Genomic DNA, 16,355 nt, shown 5'->3' with positions numbered 1-16,355 from the left:
TCTCAAGGTGATTTGTTCTTTGTTCAATCAAGATGACTTGTTTATTCTCATGTGCTTAGCCTTTATATAGCCAGAGTTAGTAAAGAGAAATCTTGTCCTAAAGGGTGCAAGAAGTCTGTATTGAGGAGGGTGCCTGGGCAGGACTGATCGGAGTTCAGTACCAGGCATGCTGCTGCTTTTGATCTGCTGTTTGAAAGCCCAGCCTTGCCAGGCCTGCTGGAGCTTGGGCAGTCCTTCGTTTTCATGGCATCCAACAGTGAATTACTGCAACAGCACTAAGAAGCCCTCTATACACTGCTATTTTTCTCAGTCTTGACTTGCATGTTCTCAATCAATTGCAATTTCTGCTTTGTCTTCAGATTCATATTCAACTGCTGTCATATTTGCTGGTTTTCTTAGGAATTGTGCTGCTGGTGCTCTGACAACTGAGTGCTGCCTTGGTGGTGGCGTTACTGCAGGGCATTTGTGCTGTGCCTACAATGATGGGGCCTGACATTCAAAGCTTGGCTTCATCCAGTTGCTTGAGGGGGGTTGAGAGTGAATTCTTGCCTGCGAGCTGCAGCCTTGATGCCAAATCTTTTAAAGCAGCCTGTATCTAGGAGGTGAGAGCTCCCCTTCTTCCTGCTTATTGGGTGGTAGGATCTGCTACAGTGGTTCGACTTTTACAATGCCACAGGCAAGAGTTGCTGCTGCTTTTTGCATTTTTACCTGGATCATTGGCATTCTGCCGCTCTGCATTTGAGACTCGGATTAGGTATCAGATTCAAGAAAAGGCTGTAAGACACAGAAGCATGCTGACTGCTTTCTAGATCTACCCTGATTAGAGATGAAAAATTAATTTCTCTTTATTTATAATATATATTTATGAAAGCATTGTCTCTCTGCAAACATTAGCATTTTTACAAACTTATAAGCCAGTCAAAATGGATCATTCTTTGTCTTTGTGTGTGTGTTAAACCTGCCTGTGTGTTTGTTTTGAGTTTTTTTTTTATTTTTATTTTTATTTTTTTTCTGAATCCTTATTTTCTGTGGGGTTTTTTTTTTTGGTTTGCTTTTTTTTTTTTTTTTTTTACTTGTTACAATTGATCTTAGTGCCTTGTTTCTGGTACCTAGCGCTTGTGCTGCAGAGGAGAGAGACAGAAATAGAACATCAGATCCCTGCTTGGTTGGGAAGGCATTTGTTCCCTTGCAGTGACGAAGAGGATGACAGCTACTCAAATGGTGGTGAGGGAGGGAGCAGACACGTGACAGAAAACCCAAGCCAGCTGTCATTGCAAAGACACTGTAATTGTAGAAACCTTGTGCACCAGAGCAGTATAAAGGACTAGAAAAAAGGGGCAAAAATTCATTAATTTCCTCCATCCAAGTAAAAATTCTGTATAAGCATGTGGATCCAAATGAAAGCAGTCTGATCTCAGGCTCCTAGCGACTCCAGGTCTCCTTGGGAGCCAGCTCGCTGCCTTGCTTCCTCCCTTTGCTACTTCCTCTTCCTTCCTGGCTCTCCTAGGGGAGGAAAAAAGGATTTGCTTCCTTCCTAATTTCTCACACTCTACTTTCACTGACCAGTTAATTCTTCAATGATTCCACATTTCTGCTTGCCTAATTGTCCTGTTTAATAACCCATAGAGGTATGGATTTCCTCTAGGTTTTTACTTCTGAGACCCAACATAATTTTAGACCGTAAATAATATTTTCATACAGCTTTTCAGAACTGTACTCTTGGTTGCTTCACTACCTCCTTTCTCATGATCGTTCTCTATAGCCCCATATGGTATGCGCTCAAAGACAAAATGAGATGCTTCTGAGTACCTTCCTGTCCTTTTGTATTGGCATTTTCAACCTGTTATTACATTTTGAGTCTGAAAACAGTTTCAGAGCTTATGGATGTCTTTCAAATATCCACAAATAGAAGGAAGTTCTGCGGCTCATGTCTTTGAGCTGCAGGAGCTGTGCTGGATGAGTTCAGGGTTTGTTTTGTGTAAGGTGATCTGTGATTGGGATCTGTCCTAGGACTGCTTTTGTAGGGCTTCAACTAAACCACACACAGCTCCACTCACCCCTCGGTGTCCCCTCTGTTACTCCTGCCCAGCCCTGGATGGCACAAGGCAAAAAGGTGAAATTCAGACCTGAGGGTAAGAAATGCCTAAAAAAGGTTTTACTGGAGCAAGAGCAATGGGAGGCAGAAGTGGTTGGGCGCTTCCTCACGCTGGAGGTCTTGGGTGGGAGCACCCTACAGCAGGAGTGAGTGGCAAATGGATTTGGGGAAAGTAACACCACCACCCCGGGAGATCTGCTATTGGCACTGACTGTGGCCATATTTCAGGGTTGTACCATTCCCGTTGCTGGTGCTGTTTGGCAGGATTTGGTAGCAGGACTTCACAGGGACTCAAGAAAATGTCATGATCTCCTCTAGTCGTTGCTGCATGTTATCAATGGGGCCTTTGGGACTGGTGTCTTCAACAACTTCCCATGCTCCTGCCAGTAGCTCAGTAGTTTCAAGTCCTGTTCATACCATGTTGTCAGGGCCATGCTTTTCAGCAGGCCTTCCTCCATGCTGTCTGATAATGTTTGAAAATGGTCAAAAAGGGCACAGGTTAAAATGCAACTAATTAGTAAATACAATGGGAATTTTGAGATACCTGCAAAAGCTGTCAGAAAGGACTGAGCCAAAGTTCTTAAGTCATACCAGCATCTTTGGGACAGAGTTTACTTGTGTTATGGTATTACAGTAATGCCTGGTGGTCCCAGTCAACAAACCAGTGCACCACCGTGCAAGCCAGCATCAACACTCCCAGATCTCCACACATACACAGAGGAATAGGCCCTGCCCTGGTTTAATCCATGTAAAAAGACTTTTCTAAGAATTTCCCCTATTGTAATTACATAGGGCTAAAGTATTTGTATAGCTCTGAAGTAGTTTGAGCTCCTCACAGGACGGATCCTGGTGGAGGTACCGCTGTTCGTGCCTATCAAATGTGAGCAGATACTTTTCCTAAAGGGACAAAATGACTGCTCTCAAAGGGTTGCCCTACCTAAATTTGCTCAGGCTTGTGTTGTGAAAGAAACTTGGGCACAATGGCCTGTTTCAGCCTTTGTCAGTGAGGGAAACTGAATCATTGGTAAAGCATATGAACAAGGAGTCACACAAAATCAAGATAATCCAATATTTGCTGAGTGGTGCTTTTGTGGCTCTTATTGGGTGGGTGTGTGTGCAAAAGTCTTGCAGCCCCAGCAGGGTTTCAGAGGAGTCCCGTGCTATCGGGGAGGCCACTGGTATCTTGCCTGAGAAGCAGAATTTCTGTGTTGTGTTTATCTTCTCTTTGTTTGATAAGCGAACGTAGATATTCAAAACTCTGCTGCGTGCTTGTGGTTTTCTCGAGGCTGCAGTCTTGCATACAGAGCAAAAGGTCCAATAGACTATTTGTCTCACTGTCAGATAACCAGCAAGGGCTGGGTGTATGCAAGGAGATGGAGCCAGGGTCAGCTTGAACTGAAATTTGCACTTGTTAAATCTCTGAATTAGGACAAGCCAAAATCACTTCAAGTTTTCAATGTTTCTTGGCTATAAAATGGGGAGATTGATGTGTCCTTAAAAAACTTGGTGCTAAGTACTATTAGAAAGTATCTTGTCATGGCAGTATTTTTTCCACTCTTGTCACTAAATTATTTTTTCTTATTTCTGTTTCTTAAAGCAATTTCATGCCTTGATAAAATATAGTCATTTTTCTATGTTGTATGTAGTAGAGTAGCCACTCTTGAGCACACCAAATATATTTTGTTACCTCCCTATCCTCACTGAAATACAAAATAGCAAAAGTAATTAGTCCACAGTATGGATGAATTGATTAGACTTTCAGCTTGGGGAACAGGCACATTTTAAAATGAGAGCCTCTGGAGCGGTTATCTCCCTCCCTAGTACAAAAGTTGACTCACAACAGCACTATATTCCTAATTTTTTTTTTCCTTTAATTTACTGTGCAATTTAACTGAAGCATTTAAACTCCCTGTCCCTGATTTATCATGTGCTCTGTTCCACCTGGGCAAAATAGAGCTGCACAGAGCAGGGGATCAGCATGCAGTGAATATGCAGCAACTCTTTTTGATGGATGGGGTGCTTTGAGTTGGGCTGGGGTGGCAGGAGAGGGGCTAGTCATTAGGACCCCATGGAGCTGATTCTGCGCTCCCAGCTGTTCGTGGTGGCTGCTGAAACAGCTGGATATTAGAGAGCCATGCAGAGAGCTGTGGGCAGCCTGTTCGAGGGACACCCAGGCCAGGTCCTTCATATTCCTGCTCTGGGGCAAGTGTAAGAGGGAACGAACCTCTCAGCCTCACTCTGTGGTTTCCACGATGCCTCAGTACTTAAAGATCTTTGGATAAAAGGTGCAGTTAAGTCCTGGCACTATTCTGTAACTTAAAAACGGTTGAAACTCTGCTTAAACTCAATTTAATTAACTTTGTTTTAAACAAAGATTATTCTAAAACCTTTAGCTGGCTGAAGCTTTATCCGCCAAGTTTCACTGCAGGCTATGCATTTGCATGGTAGAGTTTTACACACTCCTGAAATTTGTGGTTTGCGATGGGAAAAACTGGAAGACTTGGTTATATCTGCATTAACAGGCATTCAGGATAATTGGAAATACTGTCCCTTGCCAAAAATTGCATTGTAAGAGTTTGATAGATTTTTTGCTTCAGGTCCTTTCACTTTAGCAACAGAGATTGCTCCTGAATTTATGCCTGGGCCATACATGGCTATGACTTCCCTCTCCTGCATCTTCTACCCATGAGCCTGGGGTGAGAACCCAGCCCTCCAGTTTAAGAATTGCGGTACCTCTGCTCAGTTTCTTGGCATAGCCACGTGTATGCAATCAATGGCCTGGGACATTTTAGAACATCCCGTTTCTCAGGTCAACCAGTATGATGCCCTTTGAAAATCCCTATGTCAGGGAAGAAAGGCGGAGGGGAGGTGGGAGGGATACTCAGGTTTCACAAAGTCCACAAACTGCAGCCAGACTCAAAAACGCTTAAGCACAGCCTGACTGCAAAAGGAATTCAATATTCCATTCTCCAGAGTGAATGATGCTGATCAAAGAAGCTGCAGCTGAAAAGACAAACTCTGTCTCCTGTCCCCTTCACTTCCAGATTTGAAGGAAAAACTATGAAAGATCATTATGCTACAGGAACTGCCAACCTCCATTTCCATGGAGAAAATCCTTTTTTTTTTTTATCTTTTTCCCTGCCAACTTTCCTTTCTTATGTCAAAATAGTATTTATTTTTTAGAAAAGGAACACTTAACTTTACTTGTACTGCAAAACTGGCTTCAAAAAGGGTAGGACGAACTCAGGGTAGAAAAATCCATCAGGAACTGCTAAGCAGCTCCAGAGCAGAAAGTGCAGTCTCCAGACAGACACCAGGAGGATATAGCACAGAAGTGTAACTTTGCCTGCCCTTGCACTTTCAACCAGGTGGTGATACCTACACTCATCCCCAGGCAGCTGCTCCTGCCGTTTTTAGAGACTGGCAAGGCAGACCTTTGATTTAACAGAGGACGGACATCATGTTGCCTTACCCTGGTAAATAGGGAACAAGATGTTGTTCCCTGCTGCAAGGAAGGGATAGATCCACCATTTCATGGTCCTGCCCATGTCATCTGTCCCCTCAAGGACTCATCCTGCACACTTTGCTTTCAGGAGCTGATACAGTTGTTAGTGCTGAGCACCTTCCTTGAGAGCATCCTGCTCTCCCTGCAGAGCAGCAGCTGCCCAGGGATGCCGTTCATGGCCATGGCCGCTTGAGGTGGATGTTTTCAAACTCCTTGTCCTTATGCAAGAGCTTCTGTGCAAGGAGCCAGATACAATTCTCCAGGCCTCAAAAGTACCCTCAGAGAGGTTTGCATTCAAACCATCAATGCTGAAAATGGAAAAGTATAAAACTGCATCAGATCAGATAGTCGTAATTATAGCAAGTATATGAGACAAAACCCATTGTCATTTATCTCTCTGGGGACACCACAGTTTTTGTTTGAGCCCTATTATTGCTGAAGTATGAGTTCTAAAATTATAATAATTAAAATGATGATTATAAAGTGTCAGGGATTGTAATTTTTTTTTTTTTATGGCTGGGAACAGTCTGTTCATTATTGAAGCAAAGATTTGGCTTTAAATTCACATCAGTTGAAAAGACAGTGAGAAGGGAAGCATGTTGATGTGAATGCAGCATGCACGCCTGAGTGCTGAGGCTCCTTCTCAGGTGGCAGACTGGATCCGCTTTCTCTGTCAGGCTTGGGGAAGAAGGGAGCTGTGGTGAGGCACAATCTTGGACAATGGACTGGAAATGTGTGACTGCTTTACCCTCTGGGAGCCTGCCGGTAACCTCTACTGCTTTGCAAACACCAACTGGATGGCTGCTGCAGCCCAGTGCTGGGATGTGGAAGTGGGCAACATGTTATTCCCGTTTTCTCAAAAGAGAAGCTGAGGATGAAAAATCAAGGAAAACAACTAGAGGCATCAGCAATTAGAGCACAGGAGCCCTCTAATGTCAAATGCACCTTCAGTTTATCTCTTTGCATTGTGCATCTTATGCTGCTTCTCATCACAAAGTCCTGGTGCTGCCTCAGGGCGGAAGGTGCCTTGTCCCTGGCCAAGGCAGCAGCCTCTGCTGAATGTGGTTGTGTATCGAAAGGAGTTGGCTTTGAGCTTTCTAAGTTGCCAGGGCTAGATGGGTAGCTCAAATGAGAGAACATCTTGCATACCTGAGACACAAAATACTTTGCATTTTCAGATCAGTTCAACTTTTGGGATGAAATGGCCCCAAAATGTCAGCTATGTCTGTTCCATGTCAGAAATAAATGAAAGCTGAGATGAGTGTTAGCTTCAGGCACCCATCCAAAGCTGTGGGAGAGAGGAGGAAATCTATACCGTAGATTTCAAAGAGTCCATATGTCTGATCTAGGACTCGCTGTAAGTCCTTTGCTGGATCAGGCCCACCTCTGTGAAGAAGAGGCTGGGTAGCAGCTGGGGGGAGGAGGGGAAGAGGAGGAGAAAGGAAAGGGAATCAGAGAAACATTGATAAATTCTATTTAGTGAATAACACAATGCATGTAGCAGCACAATGGCCTTTTCTGCAGGCAGATTATCCCAGCCAGAGTCTTTGCTATATTAAAAAGAGGGGGAAAAATAGAGCACCAAAGAAAAGGAAAGGCGGGCTGTACAGCAGCAATCAATGCTGCCCTTTGTGCTGCCTGACATTTGAGGGACTTGTTATCAACGATTGCTGGCTGCTTTATCTAAATGTATCTCTCGCCAGCTGCCAGGCACAGCACTGATAGGCAGCGGGACCTGCTGATGGCCCCAACTGATACAGTGACCACCCAATTCACCCACCTGCCTTGCTGCCAGGGGCTGGATGGCCTCTGCCACTGCTGCTGGCATGCTTGTACCTACCCCCCTAAAGGGGAGAGGGAGGGCTTTTGCCCCCACCGACCCTCCCCTTCCCTATCAGCTGCTTCTTTGTCTTTTTAAAGGAAAAGAAAGGAAAAAAAAAAAAAAAGAACAAAAAGAGCCAATTACAAATTAAAAAAAAAAAAAAGTCAAGAAACTTGGGATGAGGGAGGGATGTGTTGAGGAAAGGCAAATCTACTTTATTTTTTGTTTGTCCTGCAACAGCTCTGTGATCTGCTGCTCTGGCAGAAATTGCCTCCTGTGCACTTGCCTTCTCTCTCCTGCTTTACTGCAAGAGAGTGATAAGAATAATCTACTGCTTGGCTGCTAGGTTGTCTCTTAGTGTGGAAAATGCCTTTCTAATATTTTCTGTCTGTTTATACAACATATATACTTGTGTCTATGTAGCGCAGGGAGCTGTGCGCACAAGTTTGCATGCAATTACTATTAATTTTTATGACTAGAAGATGATGAATGGGCATAAAGTAAAGGTAGCATCTCCTAAATCCTGGTGGGTGGGTGTTTAAAAAAAAAAACAAAACAAAACAGGTGTTGCAATCCAGTTCCAACCAGAAAGTGACTGCTCTTGGGTGTGCAAGCTGCCTAAAGCCTGTTTAATTTTTGCTACAGCGCAGCTAGCTATTGACAGGTGTTAAAGTACAAAAGCTCTGGATTGGTGTAGCCTCTTATTTCAATGGACAGCTTAAATTATTATCTGTGCCGCTAAAAAGGTTTTGAGGTCTGCATGGAAATGTCAGCACATAGGCTTGCATGTATATTTACTCTTCCTTGGTGCTAATGAAGCCATTAAAAATGCGGTATGGCACAGCTAAAAGATTTCCCTTAAAATGAGCATTTTCTGCTGTCTGTGACTTCTTCTGAAGAAACATTTGGAAAAAAAAGTAATACACGAGCACAGTAATACGGAGGCCACTGTATTAACTGATCTGCTTTTAATGATTCTTCATCAAAATCTGAAAGTAATTAGAGCTCTCGAAAAATAGATTATTCCAGGAGAATAGAATAAATTCTTATCTGTCTCCTGTTCAGCTCTTTTATGTTAATTTGTGTATTTAGCATATGTTTATCAGTTAGAGACCTGATTTTAAAGTATGTGCAATTTGCTACCTTGACCATAATTGAAAACCTCACAGGCATGTAGTGAAAATTAGTCTTGGTAGTGTATTTTGAGGAAATTCAGGCCTATTTTAAGCACCACTTTTTTTTTTTTTTATATATATATTTTTTTTTATTTTGCCATCACTGTCTCAGGGAAAGACTTTTGGCACTGTTGTCCTTGCATTTCTTCTGCAGTCAGTTACACCTGCTTATATCGAAAGACCCGATGAGGAGAAAAGCAAACATGCGTGAGGGGTGTTGCAGACCATAAAATCCCTCTGGAGGGCCAGAGCCAAAGCCCAAGTACCAATATATACCTGCTTAACAGAAGAATTTCAAGATATTAATAAAATACAAGGTTTGCCTTTAAAAAATGAGACAACACTTCAGTTCTTCAAGTGTCCAAGCTGAGTGCAGATGCTGGCAAGGGCTCTTTGATAAAGCTCTGGCTGAGAAAGCAGCATGTTAAGAGTCCAGCCCTGACCTGTGAACTGGATAGCCTCACTCCCCTCCACAGCTTCTGGGTTTGGTTGGGTCATAGAATTCTTTGTGGAACAAATGCTGCTCTTCTGTTTGAGAAACGGGAACAATTTCTTTGTGCCCTGTGGAACGATGTTAAACAGAGCCTGTTCAGCCTAGCTTCGTAAGTCGTCCAAAATATGACAGAAGTGCTTTTAATTAATAAATGCTGGCCAGTGCTGCATCCGTTTGCCTTGCTGTCTGACTGCCCTGAACAAGAGAACATCCCTAGTTACTCCTCAGCCCTTTGCAGGCACAGGCAGCACAGATCACAGATCACAGGCTCAGATGTGCACATTGTATAATCTTCCCAAGCATTCCTCTTTCTGTGGCATTAGGAAGCCAATTCCTCCCAAGAGCATGTTTATATCAATCTAAAATTCATTTCGGCTGAAATATTTATGATTTTGGGTGGGGGAGGCAGGAGGTCTGGGTGTTGAGCGTGGTCAGATCAAGTTAGCATCAACTGGCAAGGTTGACAAAAGTTGTAATCTCTCTGTCCCTCCTCCTGTACCTAAATGAGCATTTATTCCAAGCCCTTTCTTAATGCTGTAACATAATTCATTAGGACAGCCTTAATGAGCTAGTAATTAGTCTGGTGGGAGGGGGTGAGGAGTGGAAATAGAAATGCTAGACAGAGAGAAAGTCGAGCAGGCTGGGGCACCTTAAAGAGCCCTGAGAGAGCCTTTTGTCAACAAAATGGATCGGGCTTGCAGGCAGTAAAACTTTCAAATGACCTTCGTGTCAAAATATTAGGCTGCTATTTTTCGCTAGATGGTGGTTTCATAAACATAAAAAGAGCACATATCATTCAGAGTGCTGTAAAATCTGTCTCAAAGATGCGGTGTTTTCTTCCCTCCCCTCCCCTCCTTTTTTTTTTCTTCTTTTTTTTTTTTCTTTTTTTTTTTCAAGACAAATATCACCTCTATACCATATGAGCGGGGGATGGGGAAAGGGGAATGGCATCTAATATCACAAACTTCTGCTTAGTCTGAAAGTAATGTTAATAGCAGCTCATCTTTGTTCCAGTGGTTCTGAGTGCTTGCTCTTTCTTTTTTCTTTTTCTGGAGGAAAAAAAAAACAAAATGCATACATCTCTACTAGAGACAGATATCAAGACATGGTGACATTTTCACTTGTAAAATTCAGGAAAATTACTTAGATGTTCATAATTTATGGCAAAAGCTAGATGTTAATATTGCTCTGTGATTTAGAAGACAGATGTGGTATAATAAGTATATCAAAAACAACAGCTCCTTTCTAGAGAAGTGAAGCTTCAAAACAGTTGGCTATTTAAGTGCTTTTCCTTCTGTGAAATCTTTATTTCCAAGGTTAAATTTTGATATGGGGTTGGAGGGTAAAGGAGTGAATGTTTTCTGCAAGGCAAGGGACTGATTACTGAAAACACCCACCCATTTTGCATTGTACTTGTCTTTAGGCTCCTTCCCTTCCTGTCCTTATCTATCAAGCCCCAGAGCTGTGGGACATGAATAAGTAGCAGAAGGCTGATAAGACATCACTTGCTTTGAACCATAGGAATGTGCAAGCAGCAATAACGGGGGTAACTAGTCAACAAAAGCAAAAACCAAGGAGATAGCAGAAAGACAGAACATTTGATTTACTGATCCATTGTGAGGTTAACTATGCAGCAGATCATCTTGAGTGCCATCATGCAACACATGCAGGACAGCCAGGTGATCAGGCCCAGTCAGCACGGGTTCATGAAAGGCAGGTCCTGCTTGACTAACCTGATCTTCTACGGCAAGGTGACCCACTTAGTGGATGAGGGAAAGGCTGTGGATGGTGTCTACCTAGGCTTTAGTAAAGCCTTTGACACCATTTCCCACAGCATTCTCCTGGAGAAACTGGCTCTCATGGCTTAGGCGGGTCTACTGTTTGCTGGGTAAAGAGCTGGCCGGACAGGCCCAGCCCAAAGAGTGGTGGTGAATGGAGTTACATCTGGCTGGTGGGCCTGTCTCAAGGGGTGTTCCCCAGGGCCCAGTTCTGTTTAATGTCTGTATCAGTGATCTGGATGAGGGGTCAAGTGCACCCTCAGTAAGTTTGCAGACAACACCAAGCTGGGGGGGAGTGTTGACCTGCCTGAGGGCAGGAGGGCTCTGCAGGGGGATCTGGACAGGCTGGACCGATGGGCCAAGGCCAATTGTATGAGGTTCAAGAAGGACAAATGCCAGGTCCTGCACTTGGGTCACACCAACCCCATGCAGCACTACAGGCTTGGGAGAAGAGTGGCTGGAAACGGCCTGGTGGGAAAGGGCCTGGGGGTGCTGGTCAACAGCCAGCTGAGCATGAGCCAGCAGTGTGCCCAGGTGGCCAAGAATGCCAATAGCATCCTGGATTGTATCTGAAACAGTGTGGCCAGCAGGACAAGGGCAGTGATTGTCCCCCTGTACTGGGCACTGGTGAGGCCACACCTTGAATTCTGTGTTCAGGTTGGGCCCCTCACTGCAAGGCAGACACTGAGGTGCTGATGCGTGTCCAGAGATGGGCAACGGAGCTGGGGAAGGGTCTGGAGCACAAGTCTGATGGGGAGCAGCTGAGGGAACTGGGGTTGTTTAGGTCAGAGAAGAGGAGGCGCAGGGAGACCTTATCACTCTCTACAACTATCTGAAAGGAGACTGTAGACAGGTAGGTGTTGGTCTCTTCTCCCAAGTAACAAGCAATAGGGCAAGAGGAAACAGCTTCAAGTTGTGATGGAGGAGGTTTAGATTGGATATTGGGGAAAATTTCTTCACTGAGCACTCAACCATCAGAACAGGCTTCCCAGGGAAGCAACTGAGTCTCCATCCCTGGAGGTGTTTAAAAGGCATGTAGATGTGACCCTTAGTGACGTGGCTTAGTGGTGGACTTGGCAGGGCAAAGTTAATGGTTGGATTTTATGATCTTTCCAACCTAAATGATTCTATGGTTCTATGATTTCTTTTTGTCACATTACATCATGCAGAAGGGTGAAGCTGTTCCCTCTTTGCCTCCTTTCTCCGAGCTGTATTTCCCCTCTGAACACCTGAAATGTTTATGGCTTGTGAGCAGCCATTGCAGGTGATGCACTGGCAGCCAGGGCACTACCAGGAGCCCAAATCTTCCCCCAGAAATGGCCATGACTGGTGATCACAGAACTTGGGTAGGGGAAATCCAGGGCTGGACTTTAATGGACATCTGGCCCAGCTGTTTGGCTGCTAGCTTCTGACCTGGTGTAATTGATTGGTATTTACACAGACATCATATGAACTATTTCTGGTGTGGCTGGAAACGTCAGGACCTGACCCCATCTGTGGAATTTCCTACCCCTTTGGTGTGCCAAACAGACTTGCTTATGGCCAGTTTGTGGCTGAGGCTGGAGACGGGCTGGGTCCAAGACCATGTGCAAAGGCCATGCAAGGCTGGCTGCCTTGGGGATCTGCCGTTTGATGGGTTTTCCCTTTGAGATCTGAAGGTCATCTTTTCCACATCAAACACGAAATTAAAAAACAAACTTAGACAAAGATGAGATGATGTCTGACTTATGGACCCAAAGCAGAACAGAAAATTTTATTTGCACTTGTGAGAAGTTTAAGCCTGGAGTTTCACGCTGCTCTTATTACCCATCATGTGGAAAAGAAAACATCCTGGACTTTCTCCCCCTGCCAATTAATCTCAAGTACTTTGCCAGTGTTGTAGTAGTGCTCTGTCAGAAAAGCTGGATCATAATGACCTCTGGGGGAAAAAAATCAAGTTAACAAATGAGGGGTTCATTTATTTATTTATTTATTTATTTATTTATTTATTAAGCTAACAGGAAAGGCAGACTGTATCTTACAGCATCTGTAGCATACAGATCCATTCAGAAAGGCTTCATATGTGATCAGTTTAGCATGGGCGAAACATTGGTGTTGCCCTCCAGTGGCTTTAAATCCTGCTGGCTGGCTACTTCAAAGTTACTGATGAAACTCTGTTTCATTTTTCTTTTCCCTCCCATCATTTTTTTTTTTTAATCTTCCTTTTTTTCTACTTTTTTCTTTTTTTCTTTTTCCCAGCTACTTACTGGAAAAGGCAACAACTTCTTTCACCCTTTAATGTATTATATTCAGGATGCTCCAGGCACACAGTGCAGTAGTAAAGTGCTAAAGCTCAGTAAAGAAACTGGATCTGTTCATAAGGTGCAATGCAATGTTTCTGATAACATGCCTATGACATGACCCCCAAAAAAGTGTCTTCCAAAATCTGCTTTTTACAGCACAGTTGAGACTTGAAAGGTTCTACCACATAAATAACTGGTGAGCAAGCTCTGCCTAGCTCTCCTTGTTAGAAGGTTTTTTCTTTCTCTCTTTTTTTTTTTTTTTATTTTTATATTTATTTTTATTGCCCAAACCTTGATTTGGGCTGAAATGTTCTCTGCTGGGTGTTTGCTGCAGAGTGAAGCTCATCATTCTCAGGAAAAGCAAATTTAGCAGGGTTCAAGGAAAAGTGCATGCTACATTATGGTGACTTTTCTTTGCAGAGTCCTACCATCACCAGTCAGGACTGAAAGACAGTATTTTGAGTGGGAGCATGTATGTTTTTTTTAGAGGGATATCTTCTCCATCTCTCTCTCTGATGATTTGACAAATTTAGCTAAATTATTTACTTTTTAAAAATGTGCAACATATTTATTTATGTAAATATGTAAACATTAAACACCAGTAAACATTCTTAGGTGACAGAAAGATGTCTAAGAACAGGAGAAATAAAGCTGGAGGGGAGAGGGAGGCTGAGAGAGGAGCTCAAAAGAAGGAGCTGAAGTGCTGCTGGAGAGGAAGCTGGGGCCGCGTGTGTGGGATCAGTCACGTTTTGAGGAATACGCGGAGGATGGACCTGGGCAATTCTTGCCAGGCAAGAATTAATTGTCTGTTTAAGTGCCTGAGGAACAGAGGAGGGAAGCACCTTAGAGAGGGGGTCTGTGAGGGAAAGGCTGGACAGATTAGAGCAGAAACAAGCAAGAAGTTCACGTGTTGTGTCAGTAAATACAGAGTTATCTGTTTTGATGGCAGCAAATGCCTCCCTCCCTGCTCCAGAGTACCTTGAATAGCATCTCAGGTCCTTGAGTTTCAGGATTTGTCTGCTACCAGCAAATAGCCACTGCATTGATTGGCAAACCCTTCCACCCCCTCTGAAAAATCAAATAGAGTCCCAAATTAGCGGTTCCTTTTGGCTTAATATCCCCATGACTTGCTTCTATGTACCGTGGAAGTAAATTAACTGTGAATTAGTGCCAGAGCCATAAGGAACTCGTGCAGAAGTTAATAGTTCTGTCTTCATAGCAGGGCCTGAATAATGTGCAGCAGAGTAAGAGCTAGGCGAGTACAAAGAGGAATACAAACAAAATATTGAAGAAATGTGGTCTGTGCTGAGGCAAGGATTCCCAAGGCAAAATTCACGATTATGTAATTAAGAGTGGTATCCTAATGCGGAGGCAGTGAGTAAAGGCTCTGCGGGCATCCTTCATTCCAGCGTGTCCTAGCTCTGCTTTGCCATCTGAATAATGATCTTTAACTTACACGGTTTGTGAGATATATTTATCATTGCACTTTTCACCTACCTCCTGCACAGTGTTGAGTGTCAGCAATTCACTGTACACTATCCCTCAGTAGCAATGTTATTTTTCTTGCTCTGGAAATGCCAGAGCTAAAGTTGCCCACATAACCGCAACTCTGGTCCCCTGTGTAAACACATTACAAGACAGTCTTTAATTACATGAACTTATATATTTATTTTTTTCTCCTGCTGCATGATGCTCAGAGACATCTGGCCATATCATTCAAAGCGTGGCCCAGGCCTTATTTACCTCACACCATCCAAACTGTACTGAATGCAAAATTATTGATTTGTTCTTGGGTGTTTCAGCTGCGCTCTCAGCAGAGCATTGGAGTACTTTACAGACACAGGTGGATTTGAATTCACAGCACCCCTGTGAGACAAGAGGGTGACAGTGTTCCCATTTTACAGATGGAGAGCTGAGTCACAGGGAGATTAAGGTCAAAGGACCCACTGATTTTGGGGCTCCAGTTTGATGTTTCTGAGTACTTAGTGTTTTTATAGCTCAATATATGTTCAAAGCACAGCTCCCAGAGACTTCAATTACAGCTTCCAGCACTCAGCACTTTGCAAATCAGCCCCCAGGGTTTCAAGTCAGGCATCCAGAAAATGAGGAACACACAGTTAGTGACCACCTGTGGTTTATAAATTGGCCAAATGTGTGTGGATTTTCATGGTAATAGCAAAAGGCACCTCTCTTATTCCTGGGTGATACTTTTCTCTCTCTGTCAAGCCAACCGATCCATGCAGCAAAGCAGAGTGCTGCTAAGGCCTCTGTCAGTGGAGTAGTTCCACGTCTTGTGGAGGAGGGACGCAAGAGGAGGGGACCATTGTCATTACTAGCAAAACAATACTGGTTTCTTTTAATGTCATTTGTGACAACAGATGAAATCACCTTTGCAAAAAATTTCACATGGCTTTTCAATTTCTAAGACACAGGAACTCACCTCCAAAGTCCTAAAACTCAACAGTAAAATTGGGCATAGTTATGGGACACTAAAAGCATGATCTTAGACTGGGTGGTAGTGGGCACCCTGCTGCAGGGTTTGCTGCCTGCTCTGCTTTTAATGATCTCTGGCAGCATGCTGAAGGTGAAAGGGTGATAAACTGAGGCCAGTACTCTGCTTCTGCATAGTATTGGGGCGGTGTGTGTGTGTGTGTGTGTGTGGTGGTGCGGGAAGGAGTACCTTTTAGCTGTCTTCAGCCTGGGGCAAATTTTTATGGCAGAGTGATGAAATCCCTGGAAGTGGTATTTTTTAATGGAGACTTCCCTGGCAGACCACAATTATCGCTATGTAAGTGGCTTTCATAAAAGCATTTAAAAGTTGAGCAACATGGAGCTGGAATGCCCAAGCATAAGCCGCTACCTTTGATAGTATTAACAATAGAAAGATAGTGGCGAGTATGGTAGGGAGGATGCATTATATAAATGACATAATAAATATGATCTGTTTTCTCAAAAGACAGAGAGGTAAAACTGAATTAATCTCATGGTTTTATCTATATTCCACACCTTGTTCTCTGTGCTGGCAGATGCTTATTGCTGAGTAAGGTGAAACATAGCTGATGAAATGAGCAAGAGGTTGCTTCAATTTTACAAGGACATAATTACTTGAAATACCAGCTCATGGAATTGTGTAAACTGGGGTGAGTTCCAGTGTGGGGAGAACAGGAGGTGCAATGCACTGAAAGATGAAGGTGGTTTGGACTGA

General features: G+C 43.6%; 1 long non-coding RNA gene across 1 annotated transcript in view; it reads right to left on the bottom strand.

Moving 5' to 3' along the window:
* Positions 1-15,776, bottom strand: part of LOC308065072 — a 33,834-nt gene extending 18,058 nt beyond the window's left edge. Inside the window, exon 1 of the long non-coding RNA XR_013928651.1 lies at positions 38-15,776. This is a non-coding gene — a long non-coding RNA (uncharacterized lncRNA). The remainder of the gene's footprint in view (positions 1-37) is intronic.
* Positions 15,777-16,355: the final 579 nt, after the last annotated feature.

This window comes from Falco punctatus, assembly GCF_963210335.1.
Source record: "Falco punctatus genome assembly, chromosome: 5".
Taxonomy (NCBI): Eukaryota; Metazoa; Chordata; class Aves; order Falconiformes; family Falconidae; genus Falco; species Falco punctatus.
This window is presented reverse-complemented; position numbering and strand designations above follow the sequence as displayed.